The following is a 618-nucleotide window of genomic DNA, read 5'->3' on the forward strand; positions in this document are numbered from 1 at the left end:
TGACAGGGGGAGAATTTATCTCAAAAAAATAAAAGAAATAATTAGAGAGTATCAGAAAAACATCAGAAAGTAAAAGATTTTTTAAAAAGGGCTGCACCTGTGGCTCAAAGGAGTTGCACGTCAGCCCCATATGCTGGAGGTGGTGGGTTCAATCAAACCTAGCCCTGACCGGAAAAAAAAAAAATAAAAAAAAAAATTCAGCCAATAGAAATTCTGCTATTCAGAGAAACACCCCTAAAATTTGGTGTATAATCTTTCAGTTGTTTTATAATCCCACTGAAGTTCACAACATCTGGAGAATTTCATCTTATTAAAATTTTTTGCAAAATAATTTTCTCCACTGCTGGACATTTATATTGTTTTGTTGTCATAATGCTGGGGTAAGCAACATGTTTGTACATTAAGCTTTTCCTTTGTTTATTGTTGTTTCCTTATTATAACTGAGTAGTTATGGATTTTAATTTTCTTAAAGTTGTTTCTTTTATTTTACTATAATCCAGCCATTTATCAATGTATTCTTTTTAGTACACTTGAATTTTTTGCTTTATAAATTATCATAAATGAAAGAAAGGATGATTTTAAAAATAACTGAGTATTTGTAATCTTATAAATGTTCCT

At 29.8% G+C, this 618-nt stretch overlaps 1 protein-coding gene across 1 annotated transcript in view; it reads left to right on the forward strand.

Annotated features, from left to right (window-relative positions):
* The window catches only part of KIF14 (kinesin family member 14), a 67,134-nt gene that overhangs the window by 9,727 nt on the left and 56,789 nt on the right, over window positions 1–618 (forward strand). The gene's annotated exons all lie outside the window — the stretch shown is intronic.

This window comes from Otolemur garnettii, unplaced genomic scaffold (assembly GCF_000181295.1).
Source record: "Otolemur garnettii isolate 467f Iridium unplaced genomic scaffold, OtoGar3 scaffold00055, whole genome shotgun sequence".
NCBI classification, from domain to species: domain Eukaryota; kingdom Metazoa; phylum Chordata; class Mammalia; order Primates; family Galagidae; genus Otolemur; species Otolemur garnettii.